Source organism: Pezoporus occidentalis, unplaced genomic scaffold (genome assembly GCF_034315485.1).
Source record: "Pezoporus occidentalis ecotype Australia unplaced genomic scaffold, CSIRO_AGI_Poc_V1 ctg93, whole genome shotgun sequence".
In the NCBI taxonomy this organism is placed as follows: Eukaryota; Metazoa; Chordata; class Aves; order Psittaciformes; family Psittacidae; genus Pezoporus; species Pezoporus occidentalis.
In genome coordinates, this window is record NW_026916294.1 from 5,040,939 (window position 1) to 5,049,944 (window position 9,006).

Genomic DNA, 9,006 nt, shown 5'->3' on the forward strand with positions numbered 1-9,006 from the left:
TCCTAAGAGTCAAGCAGGGACCTGAACTCTAAATTTCCCCAAGGTTTAGGGAACCAGCGCTTGATGTGAACTTCCCTTGGATCACCCCCACACATGAAGACCTAGAACTATTCACACACTCTGCTGCTAATTTTCTGCCTTTCCGATATATTCTCTATAGACTAGACAAAAGTGGAGAGAAAGAGAAAAAGAAGAATTCCAAGTGAGAAAAGAACAGTGGTAACATTCCAAAGCATATATACAGTGTTTAACATGATCCTGTAGGTAGACAAATATTGACTAACCCTTGAGATGCAGCACAGGTAATTGAAGTGAGTTATTCTGTGTTGTTGGAGCAGAAGGAGTCAAAGTTCCCCAGATTATTACAGCTTTTTGTCAGACAACACCTCGGAGTTTTCACTTTAGTTATATAATTGGGAAAACCAAAGCACTCAGAAGTTGCATCACTCAGCCAAGGACCCACAGCAAGTCACTGCTGGGATTTCCATGGGAGCTCAGCCTTGCTTTTGGTCACCAGCACTCTCAGACCAGAAGGGTCTTGGTTAAACTGGACATACATGGGATTCCAAACTGGATGTCCCCAGTAGCTACATGGCTTTGGAGAAAACTGCCTGCGCTGTGCTTGGCTCTGTGTCAGTATGATGGAATGAAACAAGTGGCTGTGACCAAGCCAACGTCACTGTCTGGAGGTCACAGCGATTTGGCAAATAGACCCTGATCCCTCAGACAAGCTCCAGGCTCGTCTGCACCCAGTCAGCTCCAACACCCACAGATTTACTAGGCACTTTGCTTAAATAAGCGGTGGGGGATGTTCTTGTTGAACGTGTGTTCCAGTTGGATGGGAACTGCTCAGCCTGCAGGGAATCTGTGCCACGGCAAAGGCGGACCAGAACGGTATTTTTTAATTAAAAAAAAAAAAAGGCATTTCAAACATAGTTTTTACATGACTTGGGGAGGAGCTCTCTGCCTCCAGGGAGTTTTCAGGTTGCTGAGCCATGACAGCAGCTGGTGCTTCTCTATGCGCTGCTCTTAAGCAATATATTGCTATCCCAGACAGGTGAAGATGGATGCAAAGCGCCACCTTCTCCAATACAACCCAAAGCTCCACGTGGTCTATTCAGGTTACAAAAGAAACCTCCAATTGGGATGCTGCTGCAGAGCTGGAGGACAGAGATGTTCAACCTACCGCTTGCAGGTCCCTAAGGGTCTTGGGGGAGCTACAGGGGGCCCAGCACAGGACACTTAAGTGCATATGCTGCCAGGAGGCTTGGATTCACTGTGAGAACTGTGCTGCTAGGAAATACATAGGCTCTACAAGCCAAAATGCAGCTCTGAGGTCTGTTGCTGTAAGCTTTATGAAGTAAAAACAGATCACTCATCTCTAGGGGCAATACAAAGTTTTGTATAAGGGGAAAAATGTGACTTTCAGTCGGAACTTCCAGGTTTTTCCAATTCCCATTTGGTCACAGCTCAAGATTGTGCTTCCAATTACAGCTCTTTACTGCTATTTTCTAACCCCTCTCCCTACCCCCCAAAATATGAATTTTGTCCTGATGAGGTCAACGATTGGTATTTTCTATTCAAGAAGCCTTTTTTCTCAGTCACAGACAGCCATAGGCCGAGCGACTACGCAAGTCTGAAGGTCACCAGCGTCCTGTGGAGACAGGGTTTCTCACCAAAACCAGTTCTCTATGCCTGAGACCTGGTCCACCCCTGCATCAGCCTGCTTGGGTGAAACCAAGGGATAAAATGAAAGGGAAATAGGAATGACACTAGTATAACAGGTCCCCGGCGTCATTCTGGCAGTGTTTTACCTGGTGCATGCTCCCTGCCATGGTTGGTCTTATTTGTGGCTAAGAGGTGGCAACCTCTGGGGCTTGGAATACCTCATTGCTCCTTTTAAGCACCACGCAGAGGAGTCAAGGCACACACCGGAGAAGAGAAGGATGCTGAGGGAACAGGAGAGGATTAGGGTGGAAAAGAGGTGGGAACCCCAAATCTTCCCTTCACACCTGACTCGTCTTCTGTGTATTACAGAGAAGTATGTCAAAAGCATGTCTTCACATGCAACTGCAGGTCAGACTGCAGTTTGGGACAATGAGGGTGGGAAGTGGAAATAATCATTGTTTTTAGCTTGGATGAACATGTCCAAATCAAACCTTCACAGCTATCTTACCTCGTAACTTTTTCCACTTCCGCTACCTGCAACTCTCCCTTTGGAATGAATGGTGGAAACAGTCCTTGTGGGTCATGAGAAAGGATTAGACCTCTAAACATGTTGTTATTCCTGTTTTCCAGCTCCCAGCACTCACAAAAACAGGTGATTAAATAGAGTGGGTAGCAGTCAACTGATCCAGCTCTGCCAGCAGGTACAGGGAGTTCTCTGCAGAGGAACAGAACTGCTGGAGTAGACATTTTCGCTATGACAAAGTCACTTGTTATTCTTTTACAAGGAAAGCAATGCAGATGCTGCAAAGAGGACTAGAACACCCTTTTCTGCATTTTTGTTCAGACTGATTAGGAGGTACCTTGTCTGCATTGCTCTGTAACAAACTTAAGAGCAAATTAGCATCTCTTTAACAAGACAGTTGAGGTTTGGTTTACCCAAGTAATTATACAGGAGATAAGAGAATGGGCTTTGATTTTCATCTTGTCATGACCAAGAAAATAAATAATAAACATCAATAACCACATACACACACGTACAAACCCTCCCTCATCCAGTGTGGGCAGTTTTGAATTGATTAGAACTTTACCCTTTAAAGAAAAAGAACTGAAAATAACTATGAAGTTCATATCTTCCCTCCCACAGCCCACAGAGCTGTGGGGTTTATTAGCTACAGACACCAAGGTTCATTTGCTGCTGATGCGCTATCCGCCCTCTCAGCGAGCTGACCAGTATTTTCCTTCTCCTCAAGCATTCAGAGCCATTATGGCAGCATTATTTTCAAAGCACACAGGTATTTTCTGGAGAAGCATATGGCACACACAGCACACTCGTTGGAAGCTACGGGAAGTTTTAACTTGCTGCTATGTTTCCATTCCCTGTGCGCACTCACAGTGCGGAGGTGATGAAACGTGCCTGGTCAGGATGGGGGAACGGAGAAGGCAGAAAGGAGCCCACAGGGGCTGTGCTGGAGCTCTCTCAGGTGGCTTTCAGAGCCAGGACGTTAAGGGAAATGAGGTGAGAAGGGAAGATACAGCAAGGAATTATTACAGAAGGGGTGTTTTGCTGTCCCTGAATGGAATGGCTTTTGGCTTGCGGGAGGAATGGGTCCGCTTTGTTAGCTTTCCCTACTGCTCCTCATGACTTCATGTGTTGAGTAAGCTTCTCGGTTTCTGTTGGGAGAGGAGATGAAGTCACTTATGAGGCCGGGATGGGAGGAGGACTCAAAAGAATCTCTTGGAGAAGCATTCCACAGGAGATTCCAACAGACACAGAGACAAGAAAGTTTCAACTAAATCAACATTCAATCTAAGAAATGTGTAAGGCCTTAGGAGAGAGCTCAGCAAAGGGTACACCGGTGCCAAACAGGAGCGGAAACCCAGGACAAGCTCATAGAAAGTCAATTTCACAACTGGCAACAGCCCACAACCTACAACAACATGGGGAAACAAGTTACACCAGCCCCTAGAGACAGAGCATGAAGGAGGGACTACAGGTTTCCAAGCAGAAATTAGCATAGTCACATCTCCACTCCCACATCACCATGGGGATGTTTCTGCCCCTCAACTTCGCTACCCCACTGAGACACAAAACACCTCTTGGCACATCTGAGTGTTGCAGGATTGGTGGTGAAAATCAGCCTTCATGAAATTCATGTCGATCCCATGAGGCATGCCATTGTGCTCCAGAAGTGTTCTCAGAGAGGCCAAAGCCATCACAGCCTTTGCTGCACACATGGGGTCAGTGGCTTACAGCAGTCCCACTGCAGCAGCATCAGGGCTACTAGACCAATTGGTCCAGGTGAGATGAACCTGCTCAGACCCCCACATACAGATGCTTCAGCACAGTCATTACTTTGCATTACTTGAACAGAACATTAAGGCCTGGCAGCCTTGGGAGATGGACAGTAATCCCTAGACAGCACTGCAGATACAACAGCTGGGTTAGGCACCTTTGGCAGCCTCAGGGACAGCGAGGAGAACAAAAAGCTGCTTGCAAAATAAGGGGCAGTGCTGCTCATGTATATGTGCAACTGGGAGTCATCCTGCTATAAAGGGAGAGTTTAAAAACAGCCAGACATTTTCCCTTTGTTCTTTATTCTTCTGCCATGCCATGATGCAAAGAGCAATGTCATACAGATGGTCAGCAATGAAGCTGTGTAACAAAAGAGAAAAGCGGTTGGCCTAAAACATGTGACAAGGCTCCATCATGATTAATCAAGGGCCAGAAATAAAAGTGACCCCCACAGCACTGGTAGGGAGAGCTGGGAGATGATTTCCCAGTGTTTCTTATATACCATATCAAAAGGCTACCTGAAAACCTCTCACTGGAGTCAGCCAAATTATTCAGGGACATCAGCCAACTCAAGTGTCTTCTGCTTTATGGGCCTTGAGGACCCTAAGGCATGTGCACCACTGCTATTCGCTGCAATGGATTCAGACTGGCTCTCTGCTATCTATATTTATCATGATCCCCTCAGGAAGTGCCTTGGCAGGATTTTGTAATGAAAACCCTGCCCAGAGCACTCTTTGGCATGCAGCAAGCAGCCTTAAAATAGCACAGTGACATACTGCAACAATTACTCATATTAACACTCCTCATTGTGCTGTGTGATGCTTTGTCCCCGTCGCCTGGCTCATCCCACCACCCGGCACGTGACAGGACAGCAGGGAAGAGCTGGCCTTTCCCAAAAGACAAAGTTCAGTGCCAGGTTGAGACCTGACCCCCCTGAAAACCACACAGACCTGACTGTGATCTCACCCATCACACCAACACAGAGCCAGTGCCAAAGCCCTGTTTGCTTCCAGGTCCAAGGTCTGCAGGTGTTCAGGCAGGATATTTTGGCTCCTCTCTAGCCCATCAGTGTTTCTTGATGAGAATGTTAACAAAAACAAGCATAAGAGCCCAACTAGGGGATAACTTTGAACCTAAGCTAAAGAACAGGCTGATTACTTGCCAGTTAACATGCTGACCCACAGTCTAGCTCATATTTACAGGTTTTTACCCCCTTTGGAGCAAATCTTCCTGAGCTGTGCTAGCAGTACATCTCCTTTTACTTTAAATAGTAAGTAAAAAGCAGCTTTGAGTCAGAAGAGAGATGGGGAAGTGGAGACAGTTTTGCTTGAAGTTGATAAGAACCCTCAGAGTTTCAGTATTTTTGAGAAAAAATATTTCTCTGTTCAAAAGGAAAAACCACAACTTCTTGAATTGTTTGAATTGTGCATCTGAAGCACCTGCAGTGCATTTTCCCTGTTGATGACAAAACGAGCTTTTGGGAAACAACCTGTTACCCATACCAATTTACCTAAACCTGCTGGGTTTTGAGAGCTCAGTCTAAAACCCATCCACATCAGTATAAAGAATCCCAAAGACTTCAGAAGGCTTTGATTAACACCTCTCTCTAGGACTGCTCAGGGTTCCCCACAGTCATGGTCCACATGTTTCAAGACAACATAGTCCTATAATTACAGAGTCCAGGATCTCTGAACAGATACTGATGTAACAGCCTAATTAAGGCTTCACAAGGAGAGATAATATTGCAGTCCTTCCAATACAGTCTTGGTAGAGAGGAGTTACAGCATGAAGGCTCCTTTCAGTCTTTATTTGCAGTGAGCATATTGTCACTGTGGGGAAAATTAACACCTGATAATGCACATCACTTCATCTGCTGGTACATGACGTGACCACTGCAGAAAGACACTACACAAACACTCCTTGTGTATGCTAGCCCTTTGTACTTCCATAGTGTACCATACTACTTCCACATACCACACTACTTCCATAGTGTACTAAGGAGCTCCAAGCCCTTCCTGAAGCTTAGCCATGCCCGTGCAGGAAGTTACAACCACACTAACATCTCCCTTTTGCCCCCTTTTTCAGGCTCAATGAATTCAAGGGCATAGAGTTATCAGAGCATTCACAAACAGCAAACTATGACTTGACAGAACAATAGCAAAGAGAATCAACACATAAGGCTATTTTTCCATTAAGAAAAGTTGCTCAGGCTGCATGAGTTAGTGAATGTGGTCGCAACCACTTCTGTAACTATGATGCCATGGAAAAATGCTGTTCCAAGAAAGCATCTGGCTAAATACAACAGACTCCCTTTAAGCGATCCTATGCTTCTGTCAAGCTGCAAAACATCCTTCAGAACATATCAAAGAACATTTTCCAAAGCTGCCTTTCTCTAGTGTGTCATCAAATCTACCCTGAAAGAGCCGCTCGGCAGTGAACTCAGTATCTGAATTTGTAACGGGATAGGTATCTGCCAAATCTACCCTCACCAGCAAACAATGCACTAGTCATATGGATATTTTTCCATGCACTAGCCTTTATTAAAACTTCCTCAATTAATTCCGTGGTCTCCAAGACCTTCTGCCAAGGTCACCATTCAGGGCTGAAAAGGCTACTCACTGAGTAATGAACACTAACTTCTCTGGAGACCTTCTTGTAAGCTTTAATCAAACACAATCTTCTGTTAATTGCTTACACATACTTGGTGCATTAACAAGAGGAGCTTTAAATATATATATATATATATATATATACATATATAACGTCAAACACAACTGAGGAAAGCAAAGCTTAGCTATTAGCACCATACGAGGATTCTGGTGATGAGTTTTCTATCAAAGCCAGATCTGATTAGAGACGGGGGGGGGGAATGTTTTGTTTGGAATAAAGCCCTTGCTTCAGAAAACCATGTCTCAAATGCAGTGCTGAGTGGTTATTCATATTCTAGCATAAATTCTTGCCTGTGAGAAAAGGTCAACAACAGGCTTTTGCCCTAATTACTGCTCTAGATCTAGCTGTCTGCTGAAAATTCATTCCTAAATGTCTGAATCTGAACCAGACCTAGCTGGTTAGTCACAAAGACTTCTCCTTTGATGTGCAAGTCTTTAGGGCACAGCCTGCCTTATCATACTCAAAAGAGTAGGAGGTCTCAGGATGCACTGTCAGGAGCAAGCAGGACCTCACCAAATCAAAGTAACTCACTCACATATCACCCCATTCACCCATGATGCTGGGTTATTTAAACCTGTGGAAATGCAGCTACTTAAAACCGATCAGGCAGGTTGGCAACTATCAGGAATGGCTCTCAACCCCTATCTCACCATGGTGTCTGGCCGAAGGGAAACTGATGGCACAGCTCACCAGCCTGTCACAGGTTACCTCCCCTCCCAAAAAACTTCCTCAGCCCAACTTGTGACCCAGAGGAACCAATAACCTCTGCTGAAACAGGGCACAGAACAGGAGGTAATCACTGACAGCTCCAGGCATTAGCAGAGCTCAGGAGGAGCCCAAGAGGGGTCAGTGGTTAAGGGAACATCTGTCCTAGTCTCTTAAATGCCAGAGTTACATGAGGGAGCCTACACAACTCAGCCTTCCCCTGCTGCTATCAGTCCTCTGCTCTTAAGGGTACTTAATTTACTCATACAAGAAGTGATTCTGGGGTCCTCATCTTTTGATATTTAAACGTCTCAGGTGAGGCTACTGGCTACCCTTCTCACACACTTCTTAGACAAGATGAGGCATCTTTAAACATTTTGGAACATTGCTTCTTATCAAGCGTGCAGAGGGGCAACCTCTACTCCCCACGAGGAAAGCCAGAGGGTGCCTGATGGAGAACTAGCAGAGCCTACCAAAGACTTGCACCTTTCCCACTTCCTCCCTTTGAGACACTGGCACATGAGTGCTTTAGACTCCGTGACTGCCCAGTAAGTAATTTCAGTGGGTACTGCAGCTTTGAAAGGGGATTGGATCAAGGTCCTGGAGAAGAATAAAAGGCATCCCTAGGTCTCTTCTCGTTGCTTATGCTTTATGGTCCTTCTGTAGGTTAAGTTAACAGGTTTTTCTAGGTATGCCACAATCCATATTACATTATTTTTCCATTGCTAGTTTCAAATTATACTGCTTCTCCCTCTAAGCTCATAAAGTTCTTTTTTAAAAGCTTATAAAATTTCACCTGTGTACGTTTATGGCTCTCAGGATATGAACTAAACTCAATTGATTTAACTATATTTACCACTGCTGAACTTCACACTGTATTTTACCACACTGCCTCTTCAGGAGGAATAAGTCACTTCCTCCTCCTTTCCTGTTGCTGAATTCTTCCAGGGCAGCCACTGAATCCAAAAGACAGATCCAGTTTTCCCCCTACCATTGTTGGAAACCTACCAATACAATTAAGGCTTAAAATGTAAATAAGTGTGTCTACACTGACAGATAGCCTCATTTCCTACCTCTCTCCATGATCATTCATACCACATATTCATAGGATTGTAGAATAGTTCGAGTTGGAAGGGAACTTTAACGGTTACCTAGTCCAACCCCCCTGCAATGACCAGGGACGTCTTCAACTAGATCAGGTTGCCCAGAGCCCTCTCCAACCTGACACTGAGTGTTTCCAGGGATGGTGCATCACCAGTTTTGGTCCATTCTCCTGGGATGGTACATCAGTGCTCCTCTGGGACCCTCCGCACTAGCCCCTTCTGAATACTCACACACGATAACCCAGAGCATGCAGCATATACCATTAGCATCACGTTATGGAAGCACCATCCTGTCTGGTTACAACACCCTCCCCACAATTTCTTCAAGCTTTTATTTTGGGAGCTGGGAGAGGAGGAAGAAAGAAGAAACCCACTGAAATATACTAACGATGTGTCAAGACCGTAACTTGTGGCCCAGAAAAGACCTAACCCAAGAGCTATGCAGTGTGGGTGCAGCCAGGCTGCTCCAGAGAGGCTCAGCCTCTAGCAGAATGGAAACCAGCCACTACAACATACCCCTGTGGTCTGGGGACACCCTGAGGGGTGGCTGCCTTCAAGAACAGATAC